The 25,778-nt window shown below is 32.7% G+C and overlaps 1 long non-coding RNA gene and 1 pseudogene across 2 annotated transcripts in view; both read left to right on the top strand.

Moving 5' to 3' along the window:
* Nucleotides 1-25,778, top strand: part of LOC112840870 (uncharacterized) — a 313,823-nt gene that overhangs the window by 8,341 nt on the left and 279,704 nt on the right. For both annotated transcript variants that reach the window (XR_012381772.1, XR_003212607.2), the window contains exon 2: nucleotides 1,912-1,967. This is a non-coding gene — a long non-coding RNA (uncharacterized lncRNA). The remainder of the gene's footprint in view (nucleotides 1-1,911; nucleotides 1,968-25,778) is intronic.
* LOC112840863 (dnaJ homolog subfamily A member 1 pseudogene) lies at nucleotides 16,051-17,387 on the top strand (annotated as a pseudogene).

The following is a 25,778-nucleotide window of genomic DNA, read 5'->3' as shown; positions in this document are numbered from 1 at the left end:
CATCCCTCTAAAATATCACCACATATGCAATACACACATATGCATATTACATTTTCTTGAAGATAAAACTATTTTCAAAGTAATTATTACGTTATTTGACTTCTTTCACTTGTTGACATTTGAAATGGTGCAAGATCAATGGTGAGTAAAGTTCCTGGGATCTTAACATGCATGTCAGTAGTTACTCTAAATTGTTCTAGTAGTCCCTGTACTTTTCACTGCCACACACAGTTAAAACAACAGGAAAGCTTGTTCCAACTAAAAGATAGCCTTGTTTAAATAGTAAACAGATTTTATTAAATTATGGCATTTGATTATGTATCTTAATATTCTCCGACAAAATGGTAAGTTTACTTAAAGCATATAGAAATGCCATTATGTTCTTGAGGAAAAACACATGGGAAATTGAGTTGCAAGCTGAACTAGCCACTTTTTTCACTGAATAGAGTTTTTACTGAAAGTCACAATATGATTATTCCAACATGGGTATTTGGCAAATCTAATTTTAAAATATGTATAGTTCATTAATGTTGAGTATAATCTCATTACTCTGGTTGGATTTATTTCTCTAGTTGAGAATGTGTTCTCTGTTTTTCCTCCTATTTACTTAAGGTATTTTTGGTACTCCATTTCAGTTTACCTATTTGTACTTTATAATTCTACCTCATTTTTTTCCTGTACTGTTCTTTAATTTCTTCCATTTTATGTTCAAATTAATGGACTGTTTCTTGTTATCTGTATTAAATTGTTAAGTCCATGTTCCACTGATAAGTCCATTCTGTATTTTTCTTTTAAGTTTTTTTTTACTGTTTTTTTAAACTTACTTGTATAATGTCTACTTTTTATATTTTATAGTTCTCTGCTGAGATTTCCTGTTTTTTTCATTCATTAAAAGCACAATTACCATTTTTTTCTTTGAAAATACTTTCAATAGATTATTTAAAATTTTATTTGGTTAAGATCACCATCAAATTATTTTGCTTTTTTTTCCTTTTGACTATGGCTCGCATTCACTTATTTTTGTGTGTTGTAATTTTAGATTAGACCTTTTACATTGTGAAGAATAGGTGTTAGAGATTCTGAATTGTTATATTCATTTAAAAGTAATTTATTTTTATTTTTTAAATTTATTTATTTTTCTTTAAGTATAGGTGATGCACATTATGTTAGTTTAAGGTGTATAACAGTGATTCAGTAACTCTATACATTATGCTATGCTCACCACAGCTGTAACTACAATCTATCACTGTACAATGCTATCACAATACCATTGACTTTATTTCCTTATGCAGTACTTTTAATCCCTGAGACATATTTATACCATAACTCAAACCTGAAGCTTGTACCTTCCACTCCCTTTGCCCATTTTGTCCATCCCTCTCGCAACCACCAGTTTGTCATCCATATTTATGGGTCTGTTTTTGCTTTGTTTGTTCATTTGTTTTGTTTTTTAGATTCCACATATAAGTGAAATCATATGGTACTTGTCTTTCTCTGACTTATTTCATTTAACATAATACCCTCTAGGTAACTCCATGTTGTTGCAATTGGCAAGATCTCATTTTTTTTGACCAAATAATATTCCAATACACACACACATACACCTTCTTTATCTATTCATCTATCATGGACAATTAGGTTGCTTCCAGAGCATGGCTATTGTAAATAATGCTGCAATAAACATAGGGGTGCATATATCTTTTTGAATTAGCGTTTTCATTTTCTTTGGGTAAATGGTCAGGAGGGGAATTTCTAGATTGTATGATGATATTTCTATTTTTAATTTTTTGAGGAACCCTTATACTATTGTCCATAGTGGCTGTACCAGTTTGCATTCCCACCAACAGTGCAAGAGGGTTTTTTCTCCACATCCTCACTAACACTTGTTATTTCTTGTCTTTTTTATTTTAGCCATTCTGATTGCTATGTGATATGTTACAGAGGTTGTGAGTTGCATTTTGCTGATGGTAAGTGATGTTGAGCATCATTTCATGTGTCGGTTGGCTATCTGTAGGTCTTCTTTGGGGCAAAAAAAAAAAAACCAACTTCAGATCCTCTACCAATTTTTAATCAGATTATTGGTTTTTTTGGGCATTGAGTTGCGTAAGTTCTTTATAATTTTTGGATATTGGTCCCTTATTATATATATATGTATATATATATATATATATCATTTGCAAATATCTTTTCTCATTTAATAGGTTGCCTGTTTATTTCGTTAATGGTTTCCTTTGCAGTGCAACATTTTTCTTTTGTTTGTTGTTGGTGTAGTCCCACTAGTTTATTTTTGCTTTTGTTTCTCTTGCTTGAGGAGACATACCTAGAAAATGGTTTCTAGGGCCGATTTTCCTATCTTTTCTTCTAGGACTTTTATGGTTTCAGGTCTTTCATTTAGGTCCTTAACCAGTTTTGAATTTATTTCTGTACATGGTATAAGAAAGTAGTAAGACTATCACTATTTGCTGATGATATGATACTATACATAAAAAACCCTGAAGTCTTAAACACTATAAATCAACAAAGTTGCCAAATACAAAATTAATGTACAGAAATCTGTTGCATTTCTACACACTCATAACAAAGTATCAGAAAGAGAAGCTAAGAAAACAATTTCATTACAATTTCACCAAAAATATGTAAATAAAATACCTAGGAATAAATTTAATCAAGGATATGAAAGACCTGCACTCTAAAACTGTAAGACATCGATGAAAGAAATTAAAAATGACACAAACAAATGGAAAAGTATTATATGATCTTGGATTGGAAAAAACAATGTTGTTAAAATGTTCATAGTACCCAAAGCAATCTGTAGATTCAATGTAATCCCTAACAAAATACTAACAGCATTTTTCACAAAACGAGAATGATCCTAAAACTGTAGATTCATAAAAGAATCCAAATAGCCAAATGTTTTTATTACAATGTCATATCTTTGGCAACCCCAAGTTAAATTTAAAGTCATCATTGCTAGTTACTGCAGTATGTGAAAGTAGGGTTCTGAAGTGTGAAATGTGTAATAAGATGAGAGATAGAAGTATATGTCAGAAAAAAATTAAGGAAGAAGTGTTCATTGAAACATATGCCATCAACAATGGCAGCACTTCCTTTATATCCAAATTCATGTTTAGTGATAAAGAGGGATAAGAAAGAAAACGTCTCAAATAACTATCATGTGTTAAACTTCACTTTTTTTTTAATTTTACAATAAAATTTAGAACTGGGTTTCATGATGTGTATGCAGAAGAGGAAAGAGACAAGTTGTAAATATTTCCTGAAAAAGTGAAGGTACTAAAATTCAAAGACACTTGCTCTCTTTTCACATTAGTCTCCAAATATTTAATTCTAAGTCTACACTAGACAAATGATTTAAACTATTGGGCTCATTAAATAGGGAATTAAAACTAATTACTTGCTTAACTGATTTTTCACAAAATTGACTGACTCTTGCAGAAAATTCTGCAATGACGATTATGTTTAGTGTGATTTACATAATAGGTGCAGATATTATGTGTTTACAAAATCATGATTATAACTAACATGTAATTAAGATATACTGCAATCATCAAACAAAAATTCTGAGCAACAAACATGAGTGTGCATGTACTATTATTTGCAAAACAATAGAAATTGATAATGTAGCAGAATTATACTGAATGTGATCTAATCTTTTTGATTATGCCAAAAGTACTTCATGATATTGCAATGATTCAAAGTCTTCAACATGAATATTAATTACATTATGATGGCAAAACAAGAAAAATGACAACTAATTGTCTCCTGCTAATAAAATGACAAATAAGCTAATTTTCTATTTTACCCAAATAGTGTCTAGTTAAGTTCAAAGCTCTCCACAATATAGATTCTTAAAATATCTTTGTTAATGTGACTTAGAATCATTAGCTCTTATCCTCTTTCCCTCCCACTTGCCTTATAATCAGCTTATGCTGTACAGAAGTAAAGGGAAAATTTTGATCATCTGAACTCCTGGGAGATCTACTTGAAATTTGCTTCACAGCATAGTGTGCCCATCTCTTGTCACTTCCAGCCGTGCTCAAGGAGTGCTCCTTTTTTCCCACCTGAAACTCTATAGTATCACTTCAGAAGGCTGAAAACTGTAAATAACTCTTATACTTTGAGACTGTTAAAAATTAAATATAAGAGGAAGTCATCAAAAATTAAAATCTTCCAAATAAAGGTCTTTTGTGAAAAGATCTTTAACTCCTAAGCTATCTTTAATGCCTTAAAATGGTGAGACGATACTAAACATATTTATGAACAGCTACAGTAAGTCCCAAGAGAACCTCAGATCCTCAATGCCTTCATACTAGGAATATTCATCTTTTCCATATATATATATATATATATGAATATCAGTTCTTGGGACTTTTAAGGCTACTTCTCCCCAATTTTTTCCATTAAATATATCACCTGCAATATACATAAAACTGCATCCTCTAACATTTATAACCATAGACATCAAAGGATTTGGTTAAATGTTTAGCCAATGGCTCTCAATTTTATTATTTTCTTTATGGGGAAATGGGAGGAGGTAGGTACTATATTCTTTCAAACACAACACATTTTTCACCTATCCAGTAAAGGTTTGGATTCTATCACTCTGATGTTTTCCTGGTATTTCCCCAAGCCTCTATATACAAATGGATGTTCAATTTTTGGTATAAATAAAACATTATACATGTTTATATGGATCCAAATGAGAGGCTGTCTTAGTTTCATCACCAAATGCTTCAGCTCGTTATTTCTTCCTTTTTGCCCAATTAAAATCTATCGTAAGAGATGTGATACATGCACATTTAAAAAAATCTCACACAATGTCACTAATGATTTTAAAGTATAGAACTGATCATACCAGTTGTCTAAAACTAAAACCATGTAGCAAAGCTAAACTGCCTTACCGGGATAGTATTTTCTACCTAGTTTATTCTGATACAAAATCTATCATGGCATAGCTTTATAAACATTGTATTCCCAATTTTGAGTTCAAATAGGTTATGGAAAGAGTCATTTCAGCAAAAGCATATGTTTAAAGATTCATCATGTTAATATTGGCTATCCATATAGTACAAAGAGTGCAAATTAATAAATGTGTCATAAATGCTTTATACTCATTCTGTTGGACAGTGTTGGGGGAACATATATGCATTTAGCAAGGAATAGTTTGTTTTAAAACTACTAGAAGAAAATAAGACAGAAGAAATGTTCTCATTCATTACCTAGTAGCAAATTTCAGTGATGAAAAAAATCACAAGACATATGAATAACAAATTAATTCATTTCAATGAGCAATTTATTAATATCTAATGAATTTGTAATAATGGAACAGCCAGTAGTTATATACCCAAAAGAGGAGTCAGCAATGCATTTTCACTTTTCAGCTTTCCCCACAATATTTAGAAACGGATTCTGTTATGAAATATAGCTTACAACTCAAATCTAACTTATTTCATAGTAACAGTACATGCATGTGGCTCCCAGAAAACCCAAAGTTCCTTGTGTTCAAATCATAAATTTTCTAATCAGGCAGATAATTGCTTTGAAAAGTGTTAAAAACAAGTTCTCTGTGTTTAAATATTGCTATCCACTTTGTTTCAATGAATGTATTGATTCTTGATCAATAGGAAATATTTAGATGAGGAACTTACAATATGCCAAATGTTTGGGAGACTATCACTCCCCATCTATCATTACCAGGCCTTTATATCTATACAAAATTTTTAACTTATTGTTTATGTAATTATGGCACTCTTATTGACAATTTAGAATTTTTAAAAAGTGCAAACATAAAATGTTGCATATACATTTGCAGAGTTTCACTTCCCAGTAGTTTTGATACAGTTCAGAAATGCCTTGCTAACTTTTCTTAGTGCATTCAAAATTGTATTTTGCCCACACGTATTTATTTTACTTCAGTTTTTGTAAACAAGTATGGAAAAAATACAGGATGCATTAATTTCTTATTTGGAAGACTTTCATTATTTTAGATCATTTTGTTTTCATTTTATTTGTCCAAGTAATTTGACTTGCAACTTGCAAAATCAAGTACAAATTTCACTGCATCTGACCCTCTCATATCCTTCTCTTCTATCATAGCAATCAACTTATACAAGTTCCAACTTTCTCTAACTGATATTTCTCATCATCTTTCAAAAATGATCTAAAACATCCCATCTTAAAAGACACTACCAAAATATGGCTTCTATATTCTGTGTTCTTTTCATCATGGTAAGTACTACCTTTGCTGAAGCCATCACTAACTCCCCCAAATTTAATTTATCTTGTATATAATTTATATTATCATTTTAAATTTTTCTAATACACCTCCACTTCATTTATTTCACACAGGAACATTTCTTTCGTTTTAAAGAGGATCTTTAAAAAATTCAAAGCGGGGCATCAAATCAAATCTTGAGATTAATACTACTAATGCACAATTTCTTTGGTCGCTGTCCCATAGTATCCATCAAATAGTTGGACAATGAGGAAAATCTCTGAATTTCAAGGATGAATGTAATGAAAACACAAAATACATTATCTATGCAAAATAAAGCAAGAAAAAAAGTTATGTCAGAAACAAAAGATATAATACTATAACTGAATGTGGTATTCAAAGTGAAATTTGTGATGAAGATAGTTTTTTTTTTTGAAGAAAATAATGGCGAAACAAGGAAAGGATTCTATTAAGTTGCCGTTCATTCTGGAACATGAGGACAGGGTGGTAATAAAATGAAACGGCAGAGAAAAAAATAAAAATAAAAAAATTATTGGCTTGCATACTTTTCATAGGAAAACAGTGTAGAACATAAAACTTAAAAAATAGTGAGAAATGAGAGAAACACAAAATAGAAAAAGATTCAATATATTAAAAATTAAGTCTAAACAAGAGATAAAACAAATGGAAGATAAATGCTTTCAAAATGTAATTTAATGAAACTACATTGAGAAGAACTTGAGTCTAAAGTTTGAAAGGACAAAATTTATGAGAAAAAACAAATAATGACTGGTGGTAGCTGAACAAAGGCAATTCAAAGGTCAATAATTATACAGGTTTCTGAGTTCTCTATCCCACCTCTCTCTGAGCAAAAATCACCTCTAAGAAGTAATTGAATTGGTTTAAAACTTGTATAAAGAAATGTTTAACACATGGACATTTGGAAGTCTATAAATCTTCAGGGGAAAGTAGGATCCAAACTTTCAAAGAATTTCAATCATCCATATATAAAAGGAAAAAGACATTTTTTAAGCATGAACTCATGGAGAAAAGTTACCATAATCTTGTCTTTACAGATAATAATAGTAGTAATAATAATATTGGATCAGCTTCACCAACCCAACAAGTAAAAGAAGAAAACTGATTTAAGGCCTGTTTATTTTTTTAATTTATTTAAATCTAGAGCAAATATTCCAACACATAATGTAAATATTATAAGCTACTATAATATAAAAATGAATATAATGAACAAGAACAGGGAGGAGATAGCAGAAAAAGTGGGTAAAAAACATATAGATTACCTTCTCTATCATAGATGAAATAAATCAACACTATATAAAAGTAATAAAGAATTGATTAGATAATTAAACATAAGATAAGCATTAGATATAGGAATATAATATGAAAACCCAAATATAAATTTGCTCCTTGGAGGAAAAGACTTAAAATAGGATGAATACAAATTATAAATATTGAAAAAATTTGGAAATGAGAGCTCAATAGAATGATTATTTAAAGCTATCCATGCATCCCTGGCTAACTGAAAAGCTATGCATACATAGAGAGGACTTGAAGGAGCCTGCCATAGTGAAAGCCAAGTCAGTCTTGAGAATTGGCTGAACTTTGAGTACACAATCAAACCCAAATTTTGGTTCTTTGATAAAGAAAACAAGAAGTCAAGTTACAGACTGAAAGAGCATATTTGCAAATCATATACCTGATAAAGCAATATATGTAAATATCTTAGAACTCAATCATAAGTAAAATAAAAAACACAATATATATAAATCTCCGCAATATATATAAATTTATCTGCTATATATATAAATTTCTTAGAACACAATCATAAGTAAAATAAAAACAAGAAATGGGCAAAATATCTGCACTGAAATTTTCCCAATAAAGATACACAGGTATCTATTATGTACATGAAAAGGAGTTCTACATCTTTAGTCACTCAGGAAATGTAAATCAACCCACCATGCAATACCAGGAATACTCACTAGAATGGTGGTAATCTAAAAGTCTGACAATACCAAGTATCTTCAACAATTTGATTGGTAGCTAAAGCTAAGGGGAGAATTACTAGATCATATGAGAAGTCAAAACCTATGTCCATACAAAGACTTGCATGCATAAGTTCTATAAGTATTATTCATAATATCCCCAAATCATTATATCCAATCCAAACTCATATTGACTAATTAGTGGATGAACAGTCCTATATACATATAATGGTGTACCACTCAGTAATAACAAGAAATATATCTATTGGGGCACCTGGGTGGCTTAGTTGGTTAGGCACCTGACTCTTGATCTCAGCTCTGGTCATGATCAAGAGGGTCATGAGATCAAGCCCCCTCATCGGGCTCTGCACTTAGCAGGAAGTGTGACTCTCTCTCCCTCTTCCTCTGCCCCTCCCCCCTCTTGTGCTCTCTCTCTAATAAATAAATCGTTAAAAAATAAACCTATTAACACAATCTGCAAAATGGATAAATCTTAAAAACATAATCCCCATTGAAAGAAGCCAGACCCAAAAGAATACATAATTTAGGATTCCATTTACAGAAATTTCTAGAAGTAAATCTATAGAGCTTGGTGGCTGTCTAGGTCAAGAAAGGAAAGCGAATTGATTACAAAGGAGCAAAGGGACATTTTGAAGAATGATTTTAAAGTTCTAGAAGTGGAATATATTTATGGCTGCAAAATTATAGAAGATTATAAATGACTGAATTGGATACTTACAATGAGTGATTTTTACATAAATTAGGCTTAAAGCAAATATAATTAAAGGTCAGACTGAGCTGAAGTTTAACTAGGTTTACCTTTTCAGTGGGAAATGTAAGAATTATTTTACTATCAAACCATGGTCTTCTGAAGTATAGATGTTTTCTGCAATCCTTGCTATATTAGAGCTCAGTTCAATATACCTAGTACACTATAGACCATAATGAAAATGGGTTAAATTAGATAATGGCAGGAGAATTAATTAGCTCATGTATGAACACATTTGGAGGCGGTGCTACTCCTTTCTATAAAATAAATTATATAGGCAGGAGTAATAACTTAAAATGTCAGGTAGAATAGCATCCAGAACATGGAATAGTAATAGGTAAATTTTCTAGATGCTAAATACATAGAGCTTATAAGGAAAGTGGAGATTACCTCATTACTATATAAATTAGATGTAGTCAGAATCTGTATCACATGATCTTGTAAATATGTATAATTCCATATAAACATTAGAAATGTGACAAATATTTGATAAAATAATTTATTCATGTTGTATAGTTACAAGTCTGCAAATTATTTTTTTCTGTTCTCCACTTAAAATGTTGACCTCAAAAACAGCTATTTATTATCAACTGTTTTCATTAAGCTATATTGTCACTTAACGTATATTTGGTTTCCTCAGTAAATTCGACTTTTTTTTTTTAAAGATTTATTTATTTAAAGTAGATTCCACACGCAGCATGGAGCCCAATGTGGGGCTCAAACTCACAACCCTGAGATCAAGACCTGAGCTGAGATCAAGTGTTGGGCACTTAACCAACTGAGACACCCAGCCATCCCAGATTTATTTATCTATTTGAGAGAGAGAGAGAGAGAAAGAGCACACATGAGCAGGGAGAAGGACAGAGGGAGATGGAGAGAATCTCAAGCAGATTCCCAGCTGAGCACGGAACCTGATGTGGGACTTGATCCCACAACCCTAAGTTCATGACTCCAGTGGAAATCAACACTTAACTGACTGAGCCACACAGGTACCCCTCAACTTGTGTTTTTATAGTCAGGAGGTCAATATTTATATGAATTATACTATTCAAAAATGCTTCCTTTTCCATGTTCCATGGACTATGCTTTCTAGCATGGGAGTTGACAATTTGTTTTGATATGTTTTTATTAAATTCTCCATCAAAAATAGAAAAGAGAAAATATTAAGAAATAAAATCTGAGAATATCTTGTCACTGTTATTGACACTTAAAAATTGTATGTATTTTTCTGACAAGCAATTTTCGCTAGACATTTTTAGTGATACACTATAAATTACCTGATGGTTAGTGTTCAAACTCTTGAACAACATCAATGATCATTTTTTTTCACTGAATTACTACTAAAAAAGTTGGCAGTGGAGACAATTTTGTGAAATCATGACACACATATAGAATATTATCACTGCTACATTTGTTGCATATGCTTTGCATTATTTTTTTTGCCATATCAAAGAACTTTAAATACTAAGATGTAATAAAAGCCATAGAAGTGGCCAACATTGTTACATGTTTATATGTGAGGACGGTAAAGCTATACTTTGTTTAATAACTAAAATTAACATCATAAAGAATTAGAAATCTTCTTGATTGATATTTTGCATTTTATGCCTTACATGAGAAAAGGTTAATCATGTGACACATACTTATCTGGTCTCTAACAAAAATATTAAAACAGTACTGCTTTACTTTATTAATAGTATACTCATTTTTGTTTTGGCACAGTTTTTATTTTACAATGAACTTTTTATTTGTTCCTTTAACATATGTAATTTAACATGTGTAAAAATTACTCTTAAAATATATTCCCAAATCAGGCATTTATTAACAATCCTTATAAAATACATTAAAATTGAATCATGTTTACAGAAAGTAGATCAAGATAGCAGAGATTTAGCCCAGTTTATCTGAAATCAAAGGGCATATATTTTCAGTATCACTTACTTATGAACAAACCAAATTATTTTGAGAAATTTCTGTAGGAAAAAAATGATGGCTGTACTTGACTGATGGAAAAATAATGGTAAACGTCCCCCTAATGCACTACTATAAAGTTATTTTTCTGATAGATTTATTCTGGACTGTACAGAGATCAGATTATAGATTCAAGACTTTTTAGATACCAATTAGAATATTTGGGTCAATTAAAAAAATCCTACAATGTCATCTATACTTCTGTTAGCAAGCAAAACCAGTGAAGCATCACTCCTTTAACATAGTACTATATGTGGGTACTATGATCAGAAAATTAATGTAGGACAGGTAATAACTGGAAACCCTCAGAAGTGTAATCATTCCCAAACCAACAGCAAGCTACTGAATCACAATAACCAACCAACAGCATATTAAAAACTTTTAACAAGGGGCGCCTGGGTGGCTCAGTCTTTGGGCGTCTGCCTTTGGCTGGGGTTATGATCCCGGGCTCTTGGGATCGAGCCCCGCATCAGGGTCCCTGCTCTGCGGGAGGCCTGCTTCTCCCTCTTCCACTCCCCCTGCTTCTGTTCCCTCTCTCACTGTGAATCTGTCAGATAAATAAATAAAATCTTTAAAAAAAAAAAAGAACCTTTAACAAGATCACCAGGTGTTTGAGAATTGTTACAGAGAATCAGTGCAAAACTAAGAATCAAGTGTTTGAAGACAAAGGAGAAACTCCACAGAGGAAATTATAGTTTCACTGAAACAGTTAAAAGACCCATTTTAAAAAAGGCCGTTAAATAAGTCTGCTCTGTTTAATGTGGCAAGATTTGAAATTGTAACATGAAGAGATAATAAATCAAGGTCAAGTCCTACATTTCAATAGAGCAAACTGAAACCCTTAACTAGGAAATTCTTCTAAAACAGGTGAGAGAGAAAAATGTAGCATGGATAAAATAAAATATAAAGGCATGAAACATAGGGCTAAGTGTTTCAATACTAATAAACACAAGAGAAGAAAATAGTTTAGAGTTAAATGAAGAAATAATGTCAGAATTAAAGTCCTCAAAACTTAATAAAAAAATAAACTGAGGGTTGATGTTAATAAAATATAAAAAAAAGAAAACTGAGAGTTGATGTTAAAAAAAAGTCCTCAAAACTTAAGAATCCATTGAAAATTAGGATTAAAATTCAAAAACAAAAATTAAAAAACAAAATGAGTAGAAAAAAGGAAAGAGCAAGGAAAGGAAACAGTGAAATCTCTGCCCATCAAGTTTGATAAAAACATTCAAAGGGGACCCCAGAAGAAAAATCTAATTCTCTATAAAAAAAACAGATTGACAGTATATTTCTCATTAGCTACAGGGATATCGGTAATAGTTCAACATCTCTTATTACTGAAGGAAAAAAAAAACTAAAATCCAATTGCAAAATAATAATTAGAATTTAGGAACATTTATGGGCTTCTAAGTAGACTAAACTCAGTTACTTTCTGAAAGCACACTGAAGAATGTGTTTTAATTAAAGTGAGAAACTAAGTTAGAAGGTCACTTATGCTTACAGACAAGTATTAGATTTATACTCCTCTCTGAACAACGACAACCCAAAAACATGACACAGTGATTTTGAGATACTTCACACGGGCAACAAGGTGTAATTATCACTCTGAGATGGGAGAGCAAGTGAAGGGAATTTCAAGGGCTTACTGTCTTTTTTTTAACAATGGTCTTTTTTTTTTTTAAGATTTTATTTATTTATTCATGGGGGACACGGGGGCAGAGGGGGAGGCGGGTTCCCAGGGAGCAGGGAGCCCGATGCGGGACTTGATCCCAGGACTCTGGGATCATGACCTGGGCCGAAGGCAGACGCTCAACCATCTGGGCCACCCAGGCGCCCCAAGGGCTTACTGTCTTGGTGAAGAGAGCTTCCTGTTGCCAGTAGAGAAAACTGGAGAATTCATCTTTGATGAAAAGACAGGACTGAGTGTCTAGTAGTACTAAAGTGGCTAGAGTTCACAGTACAAAAGAGAAAAGCTTCACAGAAAGGCTCCTCGAGTCTGCAATTAAGAACTAATGGCGGGGGGCGCCTGGGTGGCTCAGTCGTTAAGCGTCTGCCTTCGTCTTACGTTATGATCCCAGGGTTGTGGGATCGAGCCCCGCGTCGGGCTGCCTTCTCCGCGGGAAACCTGCCTCTCCCTCTCCCTCTCCCTCTCCCACTCCCCCAGCCTGCCGTCCCCCTCTTGCTGTGTCTCTCCCTGTCAAATAAATAAACAAAATCTTAAAAAAAAAAAAAAAAACTAATCAGGAAGTTTGATATGACAAAACTACTCAAGGTAAGGGAAGAACCACGTTAAAAAAATTAGTGCCTTTTATCGCCACCCGGACTGGAACAATTCTTAGTTCATGCGGGATTTAAAAGAGTACTCGGTAAGGTCTTGTTTCAGTAGTAGGTCACAATTACCTTACACTGGGCACTGCTCTAGGTCTACTTAACAAACTACACAAGTGAGTCCCAAAGGAATCAAACTGTTTACAATTAGCTGCATGGGGACAAAAAAGCTTAAGAGAAATTATAGCTGTACAAAGATGTCCAAAACCCAACCAAGGAAACTCACACTGTATGGCGTCCAATTCAACGCTATCAGGCATCTAAAGAAGCAGAAAAACAGAACTTCTAATAAAGAGAAATATCTCAATTGAAACCAACCCAAATAGTGCAGATGCTTAAAATTAGCAAGAAAGGACAGTAAAACAATTCTTTAATTGGTATTCTGTATGTAAAATATTCAGTGGAGACTTGGAGTATGTAAAAAAGAAAAAAAAAGACACAGAGCAAACTTATAGAAATAAAAACTACAATTTCTGAGATGAAAAAAATATATTGTATGGTATCAATGGCAGAAAAGATATTGCAGAATTTAAAAAAAAATTAGGTTGAAAAGAATAGAAAATATCCAGATGAAATACATAGAAAAAAATAATTAAGAAAAGTCTATCATTGAGCTGTGAAACATTTAAATGGTCTATATATAGTTACTCCTCAAAGGAGAGGAGAGAGAGGAAGGGAGAAAAAATATGAAAGAAATATTGGCCAAAAGTTTCCAAATTTCATAAATATTATAAATTCACAGTTCTAAAAAGATAATGAACCCTACACACAAAACAAGAAAAGAAAAAAAAAACAGCACATAATTGTCCCAAATCAGTAAAAAGGAGAAAAACCTAAAGAGGACAGATTTTATAAATCAGAGGAACAAATATAAGGATAAGAACATATTTTCCATTAGAAATATCTCCCAAAAGTGAAGGCAAAATAAAAAGTTTTCTGGCAAAGAAATACTAATGTAATATTATGAGAATCACTTCATAAGAACTGTTAAAGTTCTTCAGTAATAAACAAAAAGTACCAGATGGAAATGTGTATCAAACAAAAAACAAAGAGTACCAGAAATGGTTTCTACAAAGAAAAATATATGTTTTTTTCTCACTATTTAAATCTGGTTAATATACAATGCACTTTTAAACAAATAACAAGACTATTTATCAGGTTTATTATACCTGTAAAAGTAAATGTTTGACAAGAGCATTAACATTGATGGAAGAAGTGAAAGTAAGGTTCTCATACTCTATCTGAAGTACTAGAATATTATTGAGGATAGGCAGAGATAAGTTAAAGATATGCACTGTGAACCAAAAGGGAGCAAATATAATTACATATTATACTTATATAGCTAATAAAACAAAAAATGGAGATGAAATAGAATCATAGATCTTAATTAATGAAAAGAAAGTAAAAAAAAAAAAGAAAAAAGGTAAAAAACAAGGTAAGGTCAGTAAAGAGCAAATTGCAAGGTGGCAGGTTTAAACAACATATAAATATATTTATCAACAATCATATAAAATGTAAATTATGGGCTAAACAAGATTATCAGATTATACTACAAGTCAAGACCCAAATATATCCTGCTTTAAAGAAACATGCTTTTATAATTATGGCATAAACCAGAAATAAGTAAAAGAATGAAAAAGATTCTAGACTCACACTAAACAAAATAAAGATGATGAAGCTGTATTAATATCCGGCAAAGTGGAAGGTGATTTCATAGTTTTGTGTTTAATTTGTGAAGGGAATATTACAGTCAAAAAGTCTGTGTACGTACACACAAAGCTTTAAAATATATAAAACTGATAAATCTCAAAAGGAATATAAAACATCAAAATTATGATCAAAGATTCCAACATCCACTTTCAACAACTGATAGAAGAAACAGACTGAAAAGTCATAAATATTCTAAAGTTTTAAACAAAACTAGAAGCCAAAGGTGTTGAACTTAATATTAATAGAATATACTGGACAAGAGAATGAACATTCTTTTTACATGTACAGGGAACATTTACCAAGACTGACTATATCCTGCACCATGAAACAAATTTGAATGAATATGGCAGGCTTCAAGTGATACATATTATGTTTTCTGACCACTGCATAATTTAACTTAAAATGATAAACCTCTAATCATATCAAATAGGTAGAAAAGAGAAAAGAGACATTATTGATGCCCAGATATATTCACTGGGGAATTATACTAAAGCTTTAAGGAAGAAATAATATCAATCATGCTCAAAATATTCTAGGAAATTAAAGAGAAGGGAATAGTTCCCAGTGAATTCTACTAGTCCTACTTTATTATATACAGAAACCCTCAGAAAAATTCCAAGAAAAAAAAAAACTAGCAAATGATGTCTTTCATGTACATAGTTGTAAAAATTTTTAACAAATATTTAGCAAATAGAATCCAACAAGATATTAAATCAATAGTATATTATAGCCTATGGAGTTTGTCCCAGGAATACAATCTTAATGTAATATTTTAAAAAATCAATGAATGGTAAATTCTACCTGATGTCTGCATTATCTTCAAAGAGTAAAATAAAAATTAATGGAAGAACTAGAGAAATCTGTGTGAGGTCTGTAGCTTAGGTAATTGTTACATACCAAAGGTAATTCCTTGGCGGAACTTTCCAGAACGCTCGGTGAGACGCGGAGCAGCGGCGGCTGCCGGAGCTGCGCCCAGCAACGCGCCCCTTCCCGCTCCCCCACACCGGCCTCAGCCCTCTCACCGGCTGTAGAAAATGGTGAAAGAAACCACTTACCATGATGTTTTGGGGGTTAAACCCAATGCCACCCAAGAGGAATTGAAAAAGGCCTACAGGAAACTGGCCTTGAAGTACCACCCTGATAAGAATCCAAATGAAGGAGAGAAGTTTAAACAGATTTCTCAAGCTTATGAAGTACTCTCTGATGCAAAGAAAAGGGAATTATATGACAAAGGAGGAGAACAGGCAATTAAAGAAGGTGGAGCTGGTGGTGGTTTTGGCTCCCCCATGGACATCTTTGATATGTTTTTTGGAGGAGGAGGAAGGATGCAGAGAGAAAGGAGAGGTAAAAATGTTGTGCATCAGTTCTCAGTAAGCTTAGAAGGTTTATATAATGGTGCAACACGAAAACTAGCTCTGCAAAAGAATGTGATTTGCGATAAATGTGAAGGCCGAGGTGGTAAGAAAGGAGCAGTCGAATGTTGTCCCAATTGCCGAGGTACTGGAATGCAAATAAGAATTCATCAGATAGGACCTGGAATGGTTCAGCAATTCAGTCTGTGTGCATGGAGTGCCAGGGCCATGGGGAACGGATCAGTCCCAAAGACAGATGTAAAAGCTGCAATGGGAGGAAGATAGTTTGAGAGAAGAAGATTCTAGAAGTTCATATTGACAAAGGCATGAAGGAGGGCCAGAAGATAACATTCCATGGTGAAGGAGACCAAGAACGAGGACTGGAACCAGGAGATATTATCATTGTTTTAGATCAGAAGGACCACGCTGTTTTTACTCGGCGAGGAGAAGACCTCTTCATGTGTATGGACATACAGCTGGTTGAAGCACTGTGTGGCTTTCAAAAGCCGATATCTACTCTTGACAACCGAACCATCGTCATCACCTCTCACCCAGGTCAAATTGTCAAGCATGGAGATATCAAGTGTGTGCTAAATGAAGGCATGCCAATTTATCGTAGACCATATGAGAAGGGTCGCCTTATCATTGAATTTAAGGTAAACTTTCCTGAGAATGGCTTCCTCTCTCCTGATAAACTTTCTTTGCTGGAAAAACTCCTACCTGAGAGGAAGGAAGTAGAAGAGACTGATGAAATGGACCAGGTAGAACTGGTGGACTTTGATCCAAATCAGGAAAGACGGCGCCATTACAATGGGGAAGCCTATGAGGATGATGAACTCATCCCAGGGGTGGTGTTCAGTGTCAGACCTCTTAATGGGGCCAGTGAAAAACACTGCTGGCATTTTATATGCAGTAGTGAATGAGTGAAGGACTATAATCATAACTCACTACTTGCTATTGTTTTTGTTTTAATATTCAACTATAGTAGTGTTTTAAATGAAGAATAAACTCAAATATAAAAGCTCAAAAAAAAAAAGGTAATTCCTTGGTTCTTACAAATATACCATGTGGCTATATTAAATGTTAATATTAGGGATACTGATGAGTGGTGTGCCAGAACTCTCTGTGTTACCTTTGCAACTTTTCTGTATTTTTTTTATTCTTAGTTTATTTAAAATCAGTCAATGCAATGGGGACAATTAATAGACTACATGTATAAAAAAAACACGATCATTTAGGTTTTTTTTCTTTTAAAGCACCTTACAAAATCCCTTATAAAAGCTCTCAGCAAACTTGGCATAGATGTGAACTTTCCTAAGCTGATACAGAGCATCTATGAAAAAAATTTCCATCTTTTCACCAAATGGTGTTGGAACATATTGATATCCACATGCAAAAAAAAAAAAAAGAATCTAGATACAGACTGTATACTTTTCACAAACATTAACTCAAAATGGATCACAGACCTAAATATAAAACACCAACTATAAAACTCCTAGAAGGTAATATAGAAAATCTAGAGGAGCTTGGGTTTGGCAATTACTTTTTGGATACAAAGCAAAGGCACAATACACGACATAATGATAGACTGGATTTAATTAAAATTAAAAATTTCTATTCTGCAAAAAACAATGTCAAGAGAATGAGAAGACAAGTCTCAGACTGGAAGAAAATATTTGTAAAAGACACATTTGATAAAGTACTACTATCTAAAATATGTACAGAAATTTTAAAACTCAGCAATAAGTGAACAAGCAGCCCAATTAAAAAATGAGCCCCAAAACTTAACACTTCACCAAAGAAGATATACTGATGGCAGATAAGTATATAAAAAGATGTTCCACATCACATGTCATCAAGAAAATGCAAATTAAAACAATGAGATACCACCTATTAGAATGGCTCAAATCTAGAACACTTACAATACCAAATGCAGGTGAGGACGGGGAACAACAAGAAGTATCATTCATTGCTGATGGGAATGTAGAATGGTACAGCCACTTTGATAGATGGCTTGGTGTTTTATTAAAAAAAAAATGAAACATACTCTCATTATACAATCCAGCAATTGCGCTCTTTGGTATTTTCCCAAAGGGGTTGAAAACATGTCCACACAAACCTGCACACAAATACTTATGGTAGCTTTATTCACAATTTCTAAAACTTTGAAGCAACCAAGATGTCCTTCAGTAGGTGAATGAATAGACAAACTGTGTTACATCCAGACAATGGAATATTATTCAACAAAAGAAATGAGCTATCAAGCTATGAAAAGACATAGAGGAAATTTAAATGCATATTACTAAGTGAAAGAAGCCAATATGAAAAGGCTAAATACACAGTCCAGAAAGGGCAAAACTATGGAAATGGTAAAAGGCTAGTGGTTTCAGGGGTTAGTGTTAAGCAACAGATGAACAGGTGGAGCACAGAGGATTCTTAGGGCAATGAAACTATTTGGTATGATCCTATAATGATGGCTACATGTGATTATATATTTGACCAAATCCATAAAATATAAAACACCAAGAGTGAAACTCTAATGTCAGCTATGGACTCTGTGTGATAATGATGTGTCAGAGTAGATGTAACATTCCATCAATTGTAAAAGATGTACTACTCTGGTGCAGGGTAATGATAATGGTGGAGGTTATACATGTGTGGGATCAGAGGGTATATAAGAAGTCTCTGTAACTTCCACTTAATTTTTTTTGTGAGCCTAAAACTGCTCTAAGAATCCAATCTATGAAAAACAGAATAGATCTTAAAAGTTCTTGTTGCAAGAAAAAAATCTTATAACTATATCTGGTGACAGATACCACTAGACATAATTAGACTTATTGTGATCATTTAGCAACATATACAAATACCTGTTATGTTGCACACCTGAAACTAATGTTTTATATAAATTATACCTCAATAAAAATATGGAAAACACATATCAAAATCTATAACTTAAAAGCAAAAACAAAAATCTTCCATTAACATCACATTTGATGGTGAAAGACTGAATTGTTCTCTCCTAAGACCAGAAACAAGACAAGGATGTCTATTTTCATTAATTTCACTCAATATTACCTTGGAAGTCCAGCCAATATAATAATGCAAAAAAAGATACACAAATTTTTAAAGATTTATTTATTTATTTTAAAGAGAGGGAGGAGAGGCAAGTGGAGAGGGAGAGAGAGAATCTCAAGCAGACTCCCCACTGACTGCAGAGTTTGACACGGGGCTTGACCTCAAGACCTGAGCTGAAATCAACAATCGGATGCTTAACTGACTGAGCCACCCAGTCATCCAAAAAGATATACAAATTTTAAAGGGCAAATTAAATATGGTCTCTATTGATAGACAACAGTTTCTTTTACAAAGAGAATCTAATGGAATCTACAAGTAAGCTACCAGAAGTTGTAAATGAGTTTAGCAGGGTTTCACAATGCAAGATCAATACACAAAAATCAACAATAGTTCAATTATTAAAAATCAATAATTGGAAATTAAAAATTTTAAAAATACCATCAATATCATCATCTACAATAGCATCAAAAATTATGATGTGCTTAGGGCTAAATCTGATAAATGATACGAAAGGCCTTGTCCTGAAAACTACAAAACACTGATGAGAGAAAATAAATATTACCTCAAGAAATGGGCAGGATTTTTTCTGTCTTTCTGGGTTGGAAAAGTAAAAATTTCTGATCTGAATGCTCCTGAAATTGACTTTTGTCTTATTTTTTAAACTTTTTGAAATTGACTTTTAAATTCAACATATTCTAATTAGATTTTTTTTTTAGAGTCTTAAAAACTAATTCTAAAATTCATCTGAAAATTCAAAGGACCTAGCATAATCAATATTTAAAGAGATAAATAAATTTGGAGGACTTGTATGTCCCAACCTCAAGATTAATTATAAAGCTATACTGATCAAAATAATTTATGAGTCAAGATAGATAAATATGTCAGTTGAACAGAAGAGAGTGCAGAAAGAGAAGACATATGTGGTCAGTTGTTTTTCAACAAAGGTGTAAGGTCAATTTGATGAAAAAAAGATCCTCTTTTCCATAATTTAAATACCTATAGACAAAAAAAAATAATAATTTCAGTCCATAACTCACAATATACACAAAAATTAACTTGAAATGTTCATTGACTTAGTTATAAAGTTTAAAAATATAAATCTAGAATAGATTATAAGGGAAGTTACTTTTTATTTTGGGTTAGGAAAAACATCTTAGATATAAACTCATAGAGGAAATCCAAAAGAAAATATTATAAATTTGACTTTATCCAAATTAAAAGTATCTGCTCTTTTTAAGACACAGTTAAGAGAATGAAAGGACAAGCCTTTATTAAATACATGTAGTTCACATTTTTCACACAGGACTTGTATATAGAATATATAAAGAACTCTTAAAACTCAATAATAAAATAGAAAACAAAATAAAAAGTCCAGTAAAGATATTAAAATTCTAAACAGACACTTGACTAAAGCAGATGCATGCAAGGCAATCAAGCACATAAAATATGTTCAACATTATTGATAATATTTTGCAAAACATACCTATTAGAATGTCTAAAATAAAATCCACATTGTGAAACCTATTAGAATACCTAAAATAAGAGAAAAAAAAGATTGGCTACATCATGTATTGGCCAGGATGTTTATCAACTTGAACTCTCTTATCTTGCTAGTGGAGATGTAACATGATACAAACACTTCAGAAAATTGTCAGTTGCTTCAAAATTTAAGCATGTGATCCAGTCATTTTGTTCATAAAGAAAGGAAAACAAAAGTCCTCACAAAATATTGTACATGCACATGTAATACAACTTAATTTGTGGTGGCCCAAAACTTGAAAGAACCCAATGTCCATCAACAGGTAAATAGATACAGAAAATTTGATACATCTGCAATTAAAAATGAACTATTAATATGTGCAACATCGATGCATGTCAAAGTAATTATGATTATTGAAAACATTTCAAAGCACTACAAAAAACAATGTGGTTGAATGTAGACAGCTTTTTTACATACTTCTGAGTCATTTAAGGCTATAAAAAAATACAACCATTTTTATAATTGTCTAATCTACAGGGATATATCTAAGGGGAAAAAAAGAATATTTTTACTCTTATTTTAAGAAACAGAGACACTATTTTTATCTATTAAGGTATTATGGCGAGAAGTCTTCTTTGACATGCCTTCCTTACATTAAGAACATAAGGCTACATAAAGGTTCTTTATCATATTTGTAATCTACTCTAAAAGGGTTCATTCATTTTAGGCTCCAGGAAATTCACTCTTTAAGCCTGTATTATGATATAGTGGTTATAAATATTGCTTAAAAGTTTTACATTACTTTCAAATAATGTCATATTGAATTGCATACATAGATTCGTATGTATATGTGTGTATCTGTATATTTTAAACTTCTAATAGCTGAAGCTATGACAATTCTTTATCTTCACCAGACCATTCTATGTCTTAACAAAGCAAAAGGTTAAGACCACATTCCCTAGTTTTTCTCATTTAGGTAGGTCCAGGTGACTAGTTCTAGCTAATGAAACTTTTTTTTTTTTTTTGAGAGAGAGAGAGAAGACATGTGAGTGGGGGTTGAGGGGTTGGAGGAGCAGAGGAAGAGAGAAAATTTTAAGCAGGCTCCATGCCGAGTGAAGAGATCAATCTCAGGACCCTGAGATCATGACCCAAGGCTTAACTGACTGAGACACCCAGGTGCCCCTAGCCAATGAAATATTTAAAAGTGATGTAACATACTTCCTAAACTGTCCCCTACCCCTAACCAAATCTCCCATGTGCAATTTTTTCCTCTTTTTATGAAGATGTTATTAACCACCAATAAAAATAAGTAATCAGAGCTATAATAGATTGTATTAGTATTTCTGAATCACTTCTTAGAGAAATTCTGCCTACAAGAAATATCTGCAGTGGCTTTTGCATGAATAAAGAACTAAGAACTAAGAACCTTGTTCTTGTGTTACTACATGAGGATTTTGTTGTGGCTTCTTAAAGAAGAAAGCATTTTTACTCAGATTATTGAAGTATTTATCCTAAAATTTTTTTAGGTACCTAGAAACAAAATCTTTGCCTCTCCCCACAAGTCTGGTTGGAGATAGCTGCCTATGAAAACATTTTAATTTTGAAAATCATTTTTTATATAACCTTTTAAAATGATAATAAAGGAAGCAAAAAAGAAAAATTAAGTGGTGTGCCCTGGGAGTGAATAGCCTGTTTTCATATTTTATTTGAGGGAGGATTAAGAAAAGGTTAAAAAGCTATAGCAGACTTTATAATATTATACCAGGAGAGAAAAATAAAGTGAGGAAGTGTACCCACAAAGTGCAGTAAGCTTTTAAACTAAGGGATTTTTACTTATTTATTTGCCTTTAATTAGGATATTGACTGCCTTAAGGAAAATGGTGGCTAATAAATTATGAGTTATTATATCTAACTGAATAATTGAAAAGAGGCATGGGCCAATTAAAAAAAAGGTTGCAGTGATTTTTAACAACCTGTTTTTATGCACTGATTGATAATTATTTAGAAAATCCAAATCTATTTATTCTGAATAGTGCTCCAAATAAGTGTCTAGATGATAAATAACATGAAATCGGTATTATTTCTGACTCTTCAAACTATTTATAACTCAACAATTTTTCAACTTTAGGGTGCCAATTCTTCTGTTTTCCCGTGGCATGGATTTTACTGGATTAAATTGATTTTACCATAATAAAAAGTATTTTTAAGGAGGTAAGCAAAAAGAAAGGGTATGATCTGATAACTTTTTTTCTGATAATTTTTTTGGAGTGTGTTCTTGGTTTGAACAAATTTTTGGAGGATAATAATTTAATCAGAGGGAAAACAAAACAAATGTAAATGTGCTACTTATAAGTTTTAAATGCATTTTTTTAAAGACTTATTTTCTTTTTATTTGAGAGAGAGCAAGCAGGCAAGCAACCGGGGGGGAGGGGCATAGGGAGAGAATCTTTCAAGCGGACTCTCCACTGAGCGGGGCTAGATCTCAAGACTGTTGAGATCACAACCTGAGCAGAAACCAAGGGTCAGATGCTTAACCAACTGAGCTACCCAGGCACCTTTATCAAACGCATTTTTAAAATAGAATATATGTTGGGCGCCTGGGTGGCTCAGTTGGTTAAGCGACTGCCTTCGGCTCAGGTCATGATCCTGGAGTCTCGGGATCGAGTCCCGCATCCGGCTCCCTGCTCTGCGGGGAGTCTGCTTCTCCCTCTGACCCTCTTCCCTCTCGTGCTCTCTGTCTCTCATTCTCTCTCTCTCAAATAAATAAAAAATTCTTAAAAAAAAAGTTTTATAAAAAAAATAAAAATAAAATAGAATATATGTTAAATAATTCCATTATTAGTAAAAACTGAATTTTAACTAGTTGACTTGTGGTGACTGCAGAGTACAAGTTAGATAATATTACAATGTACAGTATTGTGAAACAATTTCCATCTAAAATAGAACTAGAGAATATAAAATGGAAATTCTCATGCATGTGCCCTCAGGAGAACAAAACGTTAAGGACCAAGAGACTGATATCCCATAAATGCTTGATTTACAGAAAATGGATAATAGTGGAGTTTTCTTAAAGAATAAGGAAGTAACCAGGGGTTACCTTACATTGACCTTGGGAAGTTTTTCATATCATTTCCAGAGGCATTAACGAGAAATTACCAGGTCGGGTTAACCTTGCAAAATGAGTGAAATTGAGCTTTGTTTGTATGACTGGACTGGTTTTGTCTTCTCAGGCAATTTTCAAAGCTATTCTCCATTTGTTTTGATTTTAACAGACTATCTGAACTCTCCCCTCTTTACATTCCCTGTCCATAAGTATAAACTACCACAAACCCTCAGCAGACTCACCTGTAGCTTGCTAAAGTTTGTGTGTCTGGAATTGCAATTTCTCTGCTATTCAGAATAAACTCATTTTTTGAAATGATTTTGAGCTCACTTCTTTAGATAGGTTGACAATGTCAATAAACCTAAAAATTAAAAACTATAATATTCACATTCCAAATTAGAAAACATAGGCCTGTGACTTGAATGATTATTCTTAAGTCTAAAGTTAAATATTTATTATTTTTAATTATAGAAAAGCTAATCTTATCACTTCCTTTTGAAAAAAGGAAATACTGACCATGAAATCCGATTAATAAGTGATATCTTGTAATTCTCAATTTACTCTAAACTTCAGCAAATATTGAATGTGTCACCACCTAGCTAGGAATAATCTATTTACAGTTCCTAAGTAAAACTTTTTGTAAAGCAACAAACATGATCATATGTCAGGAGGGACATAAGCCACTAAACATCTAAACTGTGCTTGGTACAATATACTAAGAAATCCAAATTGTAGCGCAACTAGTAAGGCTGGTCCTTCCTGATCCTTATCAGCAAAGTCATATAGTCTTGACTCAATTGATAATTAATGATATTTTTGAAAGGTAATGAACAGGAAAATTGGATTTGGTTTTCCTTCCTATCATCTATTCCTGAGCCCATTTCTGGAACACCTATAGTAAATAACTGATACTTAAGTTTTAGAAGCTGAATCCCCGTTAGTAGAGTTAGAAAGAAGTTATTGCCCAAGCACCTTCATTAATAATATAATTTATATTTTTCAAGGCATGAAATTACAATGTCAGAAGAGGGAACAAAGTAACCATCTTCAAAAGGAAAATCATGTATTGTGACAGTTATAAAAATCCTTTTTAAAAAAATACATTTTGCAAAATTCTATGTGCATGCAAATGTAAATATTACATATTTTTCATACAGACCCTGAATTCCAAATTGTTAAAGAAAAAATATTCACGAACACTTGTTAAAGATGGTAAGGCAAACTTCTTCCAGGTCGTCATGCTACTAGGTATAGGAACCTCTGCAATGGGATTTCATTGTGGGAGAAAGAGATTAGACCCAACTCTGAAAACAGTATATGCATGTGGGAATTTATAGCCAAAGAGCAAGGTGGAGGTCAGTGGATGGAAGATTATTAGGAGAAAACATCAGGGGTTAGGGGGATTGTGGCTAAACCAACCTAACAGGATTCTTGCTGAAGAAAGGCCAGGGTGATAAGACATCACCTGAAGGGTGATGGAGGATAAGAACCACATATCAAACGTGATCGGATATCAAAGGTAGGTGCCTCTAGTTAAAATGACTTAGCAGAGTTCTTGCTAAAACTTGATTTTATAAGGAAGTGCACAAGAGCCTAGCAGAAGGTTCAGGAGACTAAATTAGACAAAGAACTTTTGACAAAGTGAAGGAGATCATGTTTTAGCTTGAAGTATAATTTTGACCCATTTAACTGATGAGACATTTATATCAAATATAATTCTAAGAATGGTTAAAGGATTTAGAAATTTAATTA

Source organism: Callorhinus ursinus, unplaced genomic scaffold, assembly GCF_003265705.2.
Source record: "Callorhinus ursinus isolate GAN/ISIS: 27379988/994484 unplaced genomic scaffold, GSC_fseal_2.0 scaffold2, whole genome shotgun sequence".
NCBI lineage: Eukaryota > Metazoa > Chordata > Mammalia > Carnivora > Otariidae > Callorhinus > Callorhinus ursinus.
Note: the sequence above shows the minus strand (reverse complement) of the source record. Positions and strands in the feature narration are given on the sequence as shown.